The sequence below is a fragment of the Ahaetulla prasina genome, chromosome 17 (genome assembly GCF_028640845.1).
Source record: "Ahaetulla prasina isolate Xishuangbanna chromosome 17, ASM2864084v1, whole genome shotgun sequence".
In the NCBI taxonomy this organism is placed as follows: domain Eukaryota; kingdom Metazoa; phylum Chordata; class Lepidosauria; order Squamata; family Colubridae; genus Ahaetulla; species Ahaetulla prasina.
This window is the reverse complement of record NC_080555.1, coordinates 7,487,330-7,500,801: the sequence shown is the minus strand read 5'-3', so window position 1 is coordinate 7,500,801 and position 13,472 is coordinate 7,487,330.

Here is a 13,472-nt window from a genome sequence, read left to right as displayed (position 1 = left end):
TGTCTCCCCTGGTCCTTCTCTTGACTAGACTAGCCAGGCCCAGTTCCTGCAACCGTTCTTCATATTTTATTTTGGAAAAAGAAAAGAGAGAGAGAGGGAGGGAGGGAGGGAGAGAGAAAGAACTCATAAATTATATGCCCTTTTTAGGGAGGGAAAAAAAGAGAAAAATTCTGGTTTGCCAGCAGGAAAATTGCCCAGCTTAAAAAGAGCGTGAGGCAGAAACAAGCATACCCTAAATATTTTGACTGGGCTCTGCCCGAATTCACAAAACTTTAACTGCTTTAATATCAGTCCAGCTGCTGCATCACATCGGTTGGGGTTTCCTTAGTTACCTCTTCTTTTTCTCCTTTCCACCACCACTCTTTGAACCAGGATAAAAGAGGGGAAGGGGCATCGAGGATGGGGCTTTGTTTGACCAAGATACGGCCCTGCTTAACCTGGTTCAAGGCTAAAACCTTGCAAACGGCTCCAATCTTGGGTGCTTTCAAGATGTTATGCAAGGCCAGACGGCTTGGTTCCTTGATGGTTCAGTCTGTACTCTTGAAACCAGGAAGTGGGGTAATTCAGGAACCGAGTTAAGATATTGGAGCCTTGATGTGCAATCATTTATTTCCTAAGCTATGGCCTCTCTCTGCCCAATTTATCCGTCTGGGGTTTTCCACTATGTTTTATTCCTTCTTCTCTTCTCTTCTCTTCTCTTCCCTTCCCTTCCATCCTTTTCTTCCCTTCCTCCTTTCCTTTTCCCTTCCCTTCCTCCTGTACTTTACTTTTCCCTTCCCTTCCTCCTTCTTGTCCTTTTCCCTTCCCTTTCTTCTTCCTGTCCTTTCCTCCTTTCCTTCCTCCTGTCCTTTTCCTTCCTTCCTCCTTCCTGTCCTTTCCCCTTCCCTTCCTCCTTCCTGTCCTTTTCCCTTCCCTTCTTCCTTCCTGTCCTTTCCCCTTCCCTTCCTCCTTCCTGTCCTTTTCCCTTCCCTTCCTCCTTCCTGTCCTTTCCTCCTGTCCTTTCCCCTTCTTTTCCTCCTTCCTGTCCTTTTTCCTTCCCTTCCTCCTTCCTGTCCTTTCCCCTTCCCTTCCTCCCTCCTGTCCTTTCCCCTTCCCTTCCTGCATTTCATTCAACCTGCTTCTATTCTCCCCTCCCTTCCCCCCCACACTTCCTTTGTTTCAGCAATCTATATTTTCATGGGGAAGGGGCAGCATTTAGAGGGCGGTTTTTTGGGGGGGGGGTTTGCTACAGGTAAACAATTTGCAACTCCATAGGAGACCAAGGAAATGAACCTCCTATCTCCTGGCCCACTTCCCCACGGGCGGAAGCACAAAGAAGAGAGTGAGTTGCATCCTGCAATTAATTTTTAATTTGCTGCTGCACAAAGAAAAGAAGGGGGGGCAGAGCGGGTAGAAGAAAAGCTCTGATCCCCTTCCCCTTTCTTAACCATCACTGCAGTTTTCCCCAAATAGGGAGTCTTCCCAATGAAGAGATTAGCATCCTTGTTTCTTCCCAGGTTGGCGAAACGCTCACGGAATCCGAACACAGAATAGAAATCAGATACTGTATGTTTGTTTGTTTTAAAAAGCAGAATTTTCACTGACTGTCCAAGCAGAGGCGGGAGAAATAGTACCACTTAATACCGTGAAGGCCAGGCATGGAATGCTAGTTTTTCTTGCACTGAAGATGTTACCTTAGTTAGGGTCATAAAACATCAGCAAAAAAACAAGCAAAGCTTAGAGAACACCCAGCATCCCTCATTTCAACCCTGAGCTACGAATATTCTCCTTTATTGGTACACACGAAGAATGGCTGCAGGAATTGGGCATGTCTAGTCCAGGGGTCTGCAAACTTGGCTCTTTTAAGACTTGTGGACTTCAACTCCCAGAGTTCCTCAGCCCGCAAAGCTCTGGCTGAGGAACTCTGGGAGTTGAAGTCCACAAGTCTTAAAAGAGCCAAGTTTGCAGATCCCTGGTCTAGTCTAACGAAGGGAAGGGTTAGGAGCAGGGATGGGATTCAGCCGGTTCGTGCGAACCGGGTATTAATTTTAATCTGGTTCGCCGAATCGGTTGCTGCAAGGAGTGGCTGACCCCGCCCACCCTGCCCCTCCTCTCCCAGGAGTCCTTACGCAGCCCGTTTTGGATGTCAGGTAAATGCAGACCCCACGTGGAGGCTCTGGGAGGGTGAAAAATGGGCCTACCGGAAGTTCCAGAAGTCTGGAAACGGGCCCCTTTCCGGCCTCCGGAGAGCCTCCAGAGTCTGGGGGAGACCATTTTTGCCCTCCCGGAGGCTCAAAGAAAGCCTCTGGAGCCTGGGGAGGGCAAAAAACGAGCCTATTAGAAGTATCGGAAGTCTGAAAATGGGCCCATTTCCAGCCTCCGGAGCCCGGGACATGCCATTTTCATACTCCCAGAGGCTCGAAGAAAGTCTCCATAGTCTGGGGAGGGTGAAAACACCCCACCCCCACCCCCCATGGTGCAGGAGGCCGAGTAGACCACACCCACCATGGCCACGCCCACCCAGCAACCGGGCAGAGAACTGGTTGCTAAAATTTCTGAATCCCACCCCTGGTTAGGAGTGACATGATAGCATGTCTTCCAATATTTGAAGGGCTGTCGCAGAGAAGCGGGGGGGGGGGGGGCAACCTACTCTCCAAATTACCTGAGGGCACGACAAGAAGTAACGGGTGGAAACTCATCAAGGACGAAACCATCCACAATTCACCGACCAGAATTAATTCCGTGGAACGGCTTGCCTTCAGATGTTGTGGGTGATTCATTACCGGAGGTTAAGAAGCGACTGGCCAATCATTTGTTCGGAACGGTACAGGGTCTCCTGCTTGAGCAAGGGGTTGGACTAGAAGACCTTCAAAGCCCCTTCCAGCCCTTAGGGAAGCGCTGCTAAGCGAGACGGTGAATTTTGTGCTTCATTTTATGACCTTTCTTGCCCCGGTTGTTAAGTGAATCACCGCCGTGGTCACACGGTTGTTAAAATGAATCTAGCTTCCCCGTTGAATTTGCTGGTCAGAAGGTCGCCAAAGGGGCAATCACACGACCCCGGGATACCGCCACCGTCATAAATGTGAGTCAACTGACTTTTGATCACGGGATGCTGTAACGGTCGTAAGCGTGAAAAAAAAAACAACGGTCGTTAAGTCACTTTTTCCAGGGCTGTTGTCGCTTCGGAGGGTCACTAAATGAACCATTGTAAGTCGAGGACTCCTTATTCGTCACTGACGGCTGCTCAGCCTCCCACCATCGGCCCGTAGCAACTCGACCCAACCGGCCAATCACTCGAAGCCGCTTGCCTCCATGCGCAAACCTTGGGCATGTGGGGTGAAGCCAGCCCATATCGTGGGCCGATGAATTGCCTCATTGTGCGACCGCAAGCAAAACAGAGGCGTCTCACAAAAGCTGCCTTGCTTTTGTGTGTGTGTGTGTGTGTGCAAGAGAAAGGGCACTTTTGCGCGGGCTGCGAAGCCGAAGGAACTTTTTAATTTCTGCTTCCATTCATTCCTTTATCGTCGCCCCGTCGTGCATGCCTGACAAGGTATTTCTCGGCGAGAGACCTTGCGGCTTGCTCAGTTTTGCCCTCCCGAAAAACACCACTAAAAATAAAAATAGAACAGACGCCACCAGCCAAAGGAGGGGGGGGGGGGAGAAGAAGAAACGCCCATCGCTTTTCAGTTAGAAGTGCGTTGGGTTTCCTGGTGGTGCTGGATTCTTTTGCACAGAGATCTCCTCAAAAATAAAAGTTTTTCCACACTCCTCAAAGTTTCCGGGCCCCCTCCTGCAAAATGGGACTTGGGTTTCCATTCTTGCAGAAAAGCAACATATCTCGGAGTTGTGAGTCTCAAGCATCACACACACACACACACACACAGCTCACACCCCAGGCTGATCTATCCTCCCCCCCCCACGCCCCCCCCCCCCGGTTTCTAACTCCCTAAGTTGTGGACGCTCCATCACTGGAGGTTTATGAAGAAGAGACTGGACAGTCACTTGTCTGAAAATGGTATATATAGGATTTCCTGCTTGAGCAGGGGGCTGGACTAGAAGATCTCCCAAGATCCCTTTCAGCTCCATTCTGATTCCTTGGATGCTCGAAAGGTGCTAAAGAATTGAGGCCAAATTGCAAAGTTTGGAAATTAGATTCACACATGACCCCAAACTCGTAACTTTCCCGGATCAGGTTCAAATGGCCCCGTTAAAGGAGCCGCCCTGATTTAGATTCCTTCCCCATCCCCCACCCCCTTCGCACTCTTCCTCAATTGCAATTGTGCAAAAGTGCAATTGGCAGAAGTGTCTGGAAGGTGGGAGAGAGAGAGAGAGAGAGAGAGAGAGAGGGAGAGGGAGAAAAAGAGAGAGAAAAAGAGACAGAATGAGAAAGAGTGAGAGAAAGAAAAAGAGACAGAAAGAGAGAGAAAGAGGCAGGAAGAGAGAGACAGAAAGGGAAAGGGAGATAGAGAAAGAGGGAGAAAGAGTGAGAGAGAGAGAAAGGGGAGAAAGAGAGAGAAAAAGAGAGTCAGAATGAGAAAGAGACAGAAAGAGAAAGAAGGAGAAAGAGGCAGAAAGAGAGAAAGGGAAAGAGGGGAGAAAGAAAAGAGACAGAAAGAAAAAGAGACAGAAAGAGAAAGAAAGAGAGAAAGGGAGAAAGAGAGAAGGAGAAAGAAAAAGAGACAGAAAGAAAAGAGAAAGAAAGGGAGAGAGAAGAGAAAGAGACAAAGAAAAGAGAGACAGAAAGAAAGAGACAGAAAGAGACAGAAAGAAAAAGAGACAGAAAGAGAGAAAGAGAAAGAAAGAAAAAGAAAAAGAGAGACAGAAAGGGAGAAAGGGAAAGGGAGACAGAGAAAGAGGGAGAAAAAGACAGAGCGAGGGAAAAAGAGAGTCAGAATGAGAAAAAGACAGAAAGAGAAAGAAAGAGAAAGAAAGAGAAAGAAAGAGGCAGAATGAAAAAGAGACAGAAAGAGAGAAAGGGAGAGAGAGAAAGAGCGAGCGAAAAAGAGAGTCAGAATGAGAAAGAGACAGAAAGAAAGAGGCAGAAAGGGAAAGGGAGACAGAAAGAAAGAGGGAGAGAGAGAGGGAGAGAAAGAGAGAGATGATGGCGAGCGGGGCTTGTGCAACCCGGACAGCGGGCAGGCGAAGGGGGGGAAACCGAAGCGCCGGCCGAGCGCAGGAGCGGGGAAACAAAGCGGGGCCGGCCGGGCGAGGAAAAGCCGCGCGCCCGCCTTCCTCCCCCCCCTCCCCCGGGCTTCCTTTCCGCGAGGCTGCGAAGCGAGTCCAAATAAGGTGTGATCGAGCCCCGTCAGCGCCTCCTTTCCCGCAGCCCGATTTGCCCTTATAAGGGCATTTGAAGCGAGGGCGCGGAGGAGGCGCAGCGCCTGGCACACGGGCGCCCTCCGGCCGCCTCGCCCGGGTACCGCAGTCGGGAGGGCGGGCAGCCCACGGTGCGGAGAGGGCTGCAAAAGGAAGGGTGGGTGGGTGGAGGGAGGGAGGGAGAGAGGAATGGGTGGAGAAAAGGATGGAAGGAGGGAGGGAGGGAGAAATGGATGGATGGATGGATAGAGGGAGCGATGGATGGAGAGACGGTAGGAGGGATGGAGAGAGGAATCATGGAGAAAAGGGTGGAAGAAGGGAGGGAGGGAGAAATGGATGGATGGATGGATGGATAGAGAGAGGGAGGGAGGGAGAGAGGCACGGAAGGAAAAATGGATGGATGGATGGATGGAGAGAGGGAGCGAGGGATGGAGAGACGGTGGGAGGGATGGAGAGAGGAATGATGGAGAAAAGGGTGGAAGGAGGGAGGGAGAAATGAATGGAGGGATGGATGGAGAGAGAGATGGAGGGAGGGAGAGAGGCAGGGAAGGAGAAATGGATGGAGGGAGGGAGAAATGGATGGAGGGAGGGAGGGAGAGGGAGGGAGGGAGGGAGAGAAGGATGAAGGAAGGGAGATATGGCCGGGGTGTGGCTCAGGCTGTAAGAAGCCTGTTATTAAAAACACAGCTGCCTGCAATTACTGCAGGTTCAAGTCCCACCAGGCCCAAGGTTGACTCAGCCTTCCATCCTTTATAAGGTAGGTAAAATGAGGACCCAGATTGTTGGGGGGGCAATAAGTTGTATATAAATATACAAATAGAATGAGACTATTGCCTTACACAATGTAAGCCGCCCTGAGTCTTCGGAGAAGGGCGGGATATAAATGTAAAAAAAAATAAAAAATGGAGGGACGGAGGGATGAATGGAGAGAGAGATGGAGGGAATAGAGGGAAGGAAGGAAGGATGGATGGATAGATAGATGAATGGCAACTTTAAGAAGGCAGGACCTCAAATCCCAGAATTCTCCAGTAGGTACACTTGGAGATGGGTGGACTCCCAGAATTCCCTAGCCGTGCTTTAAGATGGGTGGAGTTCAACTGCTTTAACGACCGCCTGATTCACTTAACAACTGCTGGGAACCAAGGCACAAAAGGTTGTAAAATGGAGCACAACTTATTTAACAACCGCCTTTCAAAAGATTACCTCAAACGACATTCCCCCCCAGCCCCGCCAATGAAACTAGAGGTTTCTAAGAAGAGATTGGACAGCCTTTCTGTTTGGAACAATTTAGGGTTTCCTGCGCTTGTGCAGGGGGTTGGACTAGAAGACCTCCAAAGGTCCCTTATTCTGATCCCCAACCACAGGCCATGTGGGCCCAGGCTGATAAAACTCCAAAACCTGAAAGGGAAACACGTGGCATTTAAAAACCACCAAAACCTCTGAATGCTAATAATAATTGATCCTGAATTTATATATATATATATATATATATGAATGTATATGTCTTTGGTTGTTTGGGTTTTCTCCCGTGTAAAATTGGAAGTGTCTTGGCGACGTTTCGACGAAGTCTCATTCGTCATCTTCAGGCTTCAGCTTCGTGTGATCGCAGCTGTTTCTTCCTTTTAACTGCTAGTGGGAGTTTGAACTGATTGGGTGGGAGCTTGGCTGTGCTCCGATTGGATGGGGGTTTTTTTGTGCTCTGATTGGCTGGGGGTGTGTCCTGTTTGGGTGGGGGCTTGGTTGTGCTCAGTTTAGTCTGTGTTGCAGGGGATTTGAGCTGGTGAGCTGCAGTGCTGTTGTTTGGCCGTGGTCGGCTTCATGGTTGTACTACACGAAACAAACAACAGCACTGCAGCTCACCAGCTCAAATCCCCTGCAACACAGACTAAACTGAGCACAACCAAGCCCCACCCAAACAGGACACACCCCAGCCAATCAGAGCACAAAACCCCCATCCAATCGGAGCACAGCCAAGCTCCCACCCAATCAGTTCAAACCCCACTAGCAGTTAAAAGGAAGAAACAGCTGCGATCACACATTGCTCCCAGAAGCACGGCTGAAGCCTGAAGATGACGAATGAGACTTAAACGTCGCCAAGACACTTCCAATTTTACACGGGAGAAAACCCAAACAACCAAAGACCTACATACAAACACCCGTGAAAACCTTGATGGGGGCGGGGAAGCATTCTTGACGGGAATTAAACATGTTCTCCTACCGTAATATTATTAAATGAGAAATAAGACGGAGAGAAAGCTGCAGGGTGAATGACAGCTGTCTTCGTAACTGTTTGAAGGGCGGTCAAAGATGGGGTGGATTTGTTCAGACCTGTTCCAGAAACCAGGAGAAGAAACCAGTTTAAATTACAAGGAAGGTCATTTTGAGTGAGGCGTCCAGAACAACTGCTCCAGGGGTAGAGCTATTCGCCGGTGGAACTACCTGCCTCAAGAGACGCTGGGTCTACCTTGAATGGAGAGCCTTGAACTGAGCTCAGAGTCGCCTCATGGGCTGCAAATAAATGTGATAAAGAAGCAAAAAGAGAGAGAGAGAGAGAGAGAGAGAGATGATGGCGAGCGGGGCTTGTGCAACCCGGACAGCGGGCAGGCGAAGGGGGGGAAACCGAAGCGCCGGCCGAGCGCAGGAGCGGGGAAACAAAGCGGGGCCGGCCGGGCGAGGAAAAGCCGCGCGCCCGCCTTCCTCCCCCCCCTCCCCCGGGCTTCCTTTCCGCGAGGCTGCGAAGCGAGTCCAAATAAGGTGTGATCGAGCCCCGTCAGCGCCTCCTTTCCCGCAGCCCGATTTGCCCTTATAAGGGCATTTGAAGCGAGGGCGCGGAGGAGGCGCAGCGCCTGGCACACGGGCGCCCTCCGGCCGCCTCGCCCGGGTACCGCAGTCGGGAGGGCGGGCAGCCCACGGTGCGGAGAGGGCTGCAAAAGGAAGGGTGGGTGGGTGGAGGGAGGGAGGGAGAGAGGAATGGGTGGAGAAAAGGATGGAAGGAGGGAGGGAGGGAGAAATGGATGGATGGATGGATAGAGGGAGCGATGGATGGAGAGACGGTAGGAGGGATGGAGAGAGGAATCATGGAGAAAAGGGTGGAAGAAGGGAGGGAGGGAGAAATGGATGGATGGATGGATGGATAGAGAGAGGGAGGGAGGGAGAGAGGCACGGAAGGAAAATGGATGGATGGATGGATGGAGAGAGAGAGATGGAGGGAGGGAGAGAGAGAGGGAGCGATGGATGGAGAGGAATGATGGAGAAAAGGGTGGAAGGAGGAGGAGAAATGAATGGAGGGATGGATGGAGAGAGAGAGGGAGGGAGAGAGGCAGGAAGGAGAAATGGATGGAGGGAGGAGAAATGGATGGAGGGAGGGAGAGGGAGGGAGGGAGGGAGAGAAGGATGAAGGAAGGGAGATATGGCCGGGGTGTGGCTCAGGCTGTAAGAAGCCTGTTATTAAAAACACAGCTGCCTGCAATTACTGCAGGTTCAAGTCCCACCAGGCCCAAGGTTGACTCAGCCTTCCATCCTTTATAAGGTAGGTAAAATGAGGACCCAGATTGTTGGGGGGGCAATAAGTTGTATATAAATATACAAATAGAATGAGACTATTGCCTTACACAATGTAAGCCGCCCTGAGTCTTGGAGAAGGGCGGATATAAATGTAAAAAAAAATTAAAAAATGGAGGGACGGAGGGATGAATGGAGAGAGAGATGGAGGGAATAGAGGGAAGGAAGGAAGGATGGATGGATAGATAGATGAATGGCAACTTTAAGAAGGCAGGACCTCAAATCCCAGAATTCTCCAGTAGGTACACTTGGAGATGGGTGGACTCCCAGAATTCCCTAGCCGTGCTTTAAGATGGGTGGAGTTCAACTGCTTTAACGACCGCCTGATTCACTTAACAACTGCTGGGAACCAAGGCACAAAAGGTTGTAAAATGGAGCACAACTTATTTAACAACCGCCTTTCAAAAGATTACCTCAAACGACATTCCCCCCCAGCCCCGCCAATGAAACTAGAGGTTTCTAAGAAGAGATTGGACAGCCTTTCTGTTTGGAACAATTTAGGGTTTCCTGCGCTTGTGCAGGGGGTTGGACTAGAAGACCTCCAAAGGTCCCTTATTCTGATCCCCAACCACAGGCCATGTGGGCCCAGGCTGATAAAACTCCAAAACCTGAAAGGGAAACACGTGGCATTTAAAAACCACCAAAACCTCTGAATGCTAATAATAATTGATCCTGAATTTATATATATATATATATATATATGAATGTATATGTCTTTGGTTGTTTGGGTTTTCTCCCGTGTAAAATTGGAAGTGTCTTGGCGACGTTTGTGAAGTCTCATTAAATCATCTTCAGGCTTCAACCGTGTGATCGCAGCTGTTTCTTCCTTTAACTGCTAGTGGGAGTTTGAACTGATTGGGTGGGAGCTTGGCTGTGCTCCGATTGGATGGGGTTTTTGTGCTCTGATTGGCTGGGGTGTGTCCTGTTTGGGTGGGGGCTTGGTTGTGCTCAGTTTGGTCTGTGTTGCGGGGGGATTTGAGCTGGTGAGCTGCAGTGCTGTTGTTTGGCTTCGTGGTCGGCTTCATGGTTGTACTACACGAAAACAAACAACAGCACTGCAGCTCACCAGCTCAAATCCCCCTGCAACACAGACTAAACTGAGCACAACCAAGCCCCACCCAAACAGGACACACCCCCAGCCAATCAGAGCACAAAAAAACCCCCATCCAATCGGAGCACAGCCAAGCTCCCACCCAATCAGTTCAAACCCCCACTAGCAGTTAAAAGGAAGAAACAGCTGCGATCACACATTGCTCCCAGAAGCACGAAGCTGAAGCCTGAAGATGACGAATGAGACTTCGTCGAAACGTCGCCAAGACACTTCCAATTTTACACGGGAGAAAACCCAAACAACCAAAGACCTACATACAAACACCCGTGAAAACCTTGATGGGGGCGGGGAAGCATTCTTGACGGGAATTAAACATGTTCTCCTACCGTAATATTATTAAATGAGAAATAAGACGGAGAGAAAGCTGCAGGGTGAATGACAGCTGTCTTCGTAACTGTTTGAAGGGCGGTCAAAGATGGGGTGGATTTGTTCAGACCTGTTCCAGAAACCAGGAGAAGAAACCAGTTTAAATTACAAGGAAGGTCATTTTGAGTGAGGCGTCCAGAACAACTGCTCCAGGGGTAGAGCTATTCGCCGGTGGAACTACCTGCCTCAAGAGACGCTGGGTCTACCTTGAATGGAGAGCCTTGAACTGAGCTCAGAGTCGCCTCATGGGCTGCAAATAAATGTGATAAAGAAGCAAAAAGAGAGAGAGAGAGAGAGAAATTAAGGCAGGTGAATTTATGGCCACGTGATCAAAATTCAGCCGCTTGGCAACTGACGTGTATTTATGACGGTTGCAGTGTCCCCAGGAGGTGGGAGGGGGTCGTGTGGTTTCCTTTTGTGACCTTCAGAGTCAATGGGGAAGCCGGATTCACTTAACAACCGTCACTGACTTAATAACTGGAGGGATTCGGTTAACGATACTGGCAAGGAAAGGCGGACCATCGTGGGACGCGTCATAACTTTCTCGCGCTTAACGATGGGAATTTGAGGCTCATCGAGGACGCCGGTAGCTCTCTGACTCGTATTTATGACGGTCGCCGCGTGCCGCTGGTCGCGTGATTCTCCTCTTGCGACCTGACAAAGTCAATGGGTCCTTGAGTGGCTCAGACTGCTAAGACAGTCTGTTATTAACAGCAGCTGCCTGCAATTACTGCAGGTTCAAGTCCCACCAGGCCCAAGGTTGACTCAGCCTTCCATCCTTTATAAGGTAGGTAAAATGAGGACCCAGATTGTTGGGGGCAATAAGTTGACTTTGTATATAATATACAAATGGATGAAGACTATTGCTTAACGCAGTGTAAGCCGCCCTGAGTCTTCGGAGAAGGGCGGGATATAAATGCAAATAAAAAATAATAGTAATGGGGAAGCCTGATTTCACTTAACAACCGTGTAACTTATTTAACAACTGGAGTGAGTGATTGACGTAACCACGGTAGCAAGGAAAGCTGTTGAAGGGGGCAAAACCCGTTTGAACAAACATCTCCCTCAGCGACAGAAATTTGGGACTCCGTTGTGGTCATAAATCGAGGACTACCTGTACAGATTTTTTTTCTGTTTTTTTTTTTTGGCTTGACTCAGCTTTTGTTCCACTCATGTTAACTCCAGCCCCACATCCCAGCTCCTGAACACATTTTTGGGGGCTAAATGTTGCATTCTTAAACCTCATCGCAATTGCTGTTGTGAAAGTAACACACAAAAATAATCCATCTTTTACAAACCCACAGGCAGTTTTCACTCTTTTAACATTTGCGGAGTTTTTATTTTCCCCTCTGCTCCCATTTGCCCCCCCCCCTCCGAATCACTTCCAGGGTTAAGCAGATTAACACCAACGGGTGCCCCTGTACCAGGGGTGGAATTCAATTTTTTTTTACTACCGGTTCTGTGGGCATGCCTTGGTGGGCATGGCAGGGGAAGGCTACTGCAAAATCTCTATTCCTTCCTCACTCCTGGGGGAAGGATACTGCGAAATCCCCATTCCCTCCCCACTCCAGGGGAAAGTTATTGCAAAATCTCCATTCCCTCCCCATTTCAGGGGAAGGATCCTGCAAAATCCCCATTCCCACCCCACTCCAGGGGAAGGATCCTGCAAAATCCCCATTTCCTCCCCACTCCTGGGGGAAGGATATTGCAAAATCTCCATTCCCAACCCACTCCAGGGCAAGGATACTGCAAAATCCCCATTCCCTCCCCACTCTAGGGGAAGGATATTGCAAAATCCCCATTCCCTCCCCACTCTAGGGGAAGGATACTGCAAAATCCCCATTCCCAACCCACTCTTGGGGCCAGCCAGAGGTGGTATTTGCCGGTTCTCCGAACAACTCGAAATTTCCACTACCAGTTCTCCAGAATTTGCTGGATTTCACCCCTGCCCTGTATGGAAGCAAACATCCCATGCCAAGAGACCATGATAAATCTGATTTCTGTCAACACCCTCCAACCAAACTTTTAAACTTTTACTCACTGCCCAAGGTGATGAAAACATTTTCAAAACAAAACAAAACAAGGCAGATTAAAATCGAACAGGGCAAGAAGGCCAAATATGGGGAAATTCTACTAAAGTTGGGCGTGGCTGTGAAAGCGTTAAAAGCATCATTGCTGGAAGGAGGAAGAAAACTGGGGTGCCCCTCCTTTCTTTGACCCAGTAAACAGGGGGCTTAGTTTTCTTAACGGTTAATAATCCAGGCTGGCTTTATATGCCAGCTTTTTTCTCCCAAAATACAAATCGGTAGAGCTTAATAAGGCACTAAATCAGATCAAAGGCCGGTCGAGTCTAACATGCTGTATTCAGTAAATTGCAAGAGAACTAGTTTAAAAAGCTGGTTAAAGCATAACTAATCTGTAGCTCGAAAGCCAGAAAGTCCCTGGGAAAGCAGATACATTCCGGTGAAAAGGCTTGGAATAATATTTCTTATTTTGAGATTTCTTCCGTGAAAAGGACCTTTTTAGCAGATGATGAGAAAAACAGAGACCTCTCTGCTGAAAAGCAGAATATAAATAGATTTACTATTATTATGAACAGGAACAAATGGCTACGCTTTTAACCAGGGTAAGAAGCTTAGCTGGAGACCGAGCCACCAATCCCCCACAAAACCCCCCCCCCCGCTGATTCCATTGAACAGTTACTGCTTGTCCAGAATATCGCTAACTGTGCCCATAGGCACCAGTATTTTGAAAATGCATGAGCAATATTCAACGCAAGAGATATTGGCATTTGAAATAATAGAAAAATATTTGTAGGTCGGGTTTTAGATTTTGGGAGTGGTTTGCTCGCAAAGTTTATTTAGTTTCTGAATGTTTCCAGACCAGACTAGGTAAGACAAATTCCTTGTATGTCCAGTCACACTTTGCCAATAATTCTATTCTATTTCTATTTCTATTCCATTCCATTCATTCTATTCCTAATCCTATTCCATTCCTTATTCTATTCTATTTGTTCTATTCTATTCTCTATTCTATTTTATTTTCTAATTCTATTCTATTCTATTCATTCTATTCTATTCTATTCTATTCTCTACATCTATATTCTATTCTATTCATTCTATTCCTAATCCTATTCTGT